Below are 1,007 nucleotides of genomic sequence, written 5' to 3'. Positions count from 1 at the left end.
TTTTGTATACGGTGTGAGGTAAGTGTCCAGCTTCATTTTTTGCATGCGGGTATTCAGTTGTCTGGCCCCCATTTGTTGAAAAGCCTTTTCTCTCTTTCCTTTGACTATCTTGGGATCTTTTTCAAAATCAAAATCATGTGACAATAGCTGTATATGGGATCATTCCCCTAAACTCTCAGTTCTAGTCCACTGATCTATATGTCTGTCCTTAGGCCAATTCTGCTCTGTCTTTTTCAGTTTTTTTAAGTCTTCATCTTTTACAGTTTTACACTGAAGTGTATTAGAGATAAAATGATATAATATGTAGAGCTTACTTCCAAGTAATCCAAGAGATGAGAGTGATGGAAATGGGTAGATATGCAAGTTAAATAACACTGGTTGTATATTGGTGGTTGTTGAGCCTGGGTGATATATGCACAGATGTTCTTTATACATCCTAATTTTTGTATGTTTTATAGTTTTGTTAACAAAAAATGAGCAAAGTACCACCACTTCTACCACCACCATATCATAGCTCTGGGAGAACTAAGGGAGAAACTTGGGTTTATCTTTCCCATGTGGAAATCCTTTCCCAGCATGTCTCAGGAAATGTATATATATAGTCCTACTCCTGAATCCTGAGAAAAAAAGAATCAAGAAAACAGATCCTTCTGTAGTTCATAAGCATGATGACATGCACCTCCCCCAAAACTTGTTACTTGGCATATTACCTATCTGACATGAGAAAAAATAAAGGGGAAACAGAGGAAAAGCAATATAATTTTCCTGTAAGATTTAGAGCTTAACAATCAACATACAAACATTACTGATAGAAGAAATGGCCAATGTCAAGTTGAAAGCGAGAGGAGGAAATGTGGACACAGAAGTAAAAGGTTAAAGTTCACATTTCCGGAACCAAGACAGGAACACATTGGAGAGAAGTAATACTTATATAACCCATCCTAGTTGCAGTTGTTGCCGTATTATAAGTGTTTTCCTGACCCTGACAGATTTTTTTGAAAACAGAA

At 36.5% G+C, this 1,007-nt stretch overlaps 1 pseudogene; it reads left to right on the top strand.

Annotated features, from left to right (window-relative positions):
- The first annotated feature begins 644 nt into the window (after positions 1-644).
- LOC117801693 lies at positions 645-720 on the top strand (annotated as a pseudogene).
- Positions 721-1,007: the final 287 nt, after the last annotated feature.

The sequence above is a fragment of the Ailuropoda melanoleuca genome, chromosome 3 (genome assembly GCF_002007445.2).
Source record: "Ailuropoda melanoleuca isolate Jingjing chromosome 3, ASM200744v2, whole genome shotgun sequence".
In the NCBI taxonomy this organism is placed as follows: domain Eukaryota; kingdom Metazoa; phylum Chordata; class Mammalia; order Carnivora; family Ursidae; genus Ailuropoda; species Ailuropoda melanoleuca.
The sequence above is the reverse complement of the archived record's forward strand: the minus strand, read 5'-3'. Positions and strand labels throughout refer to the sequence as shown.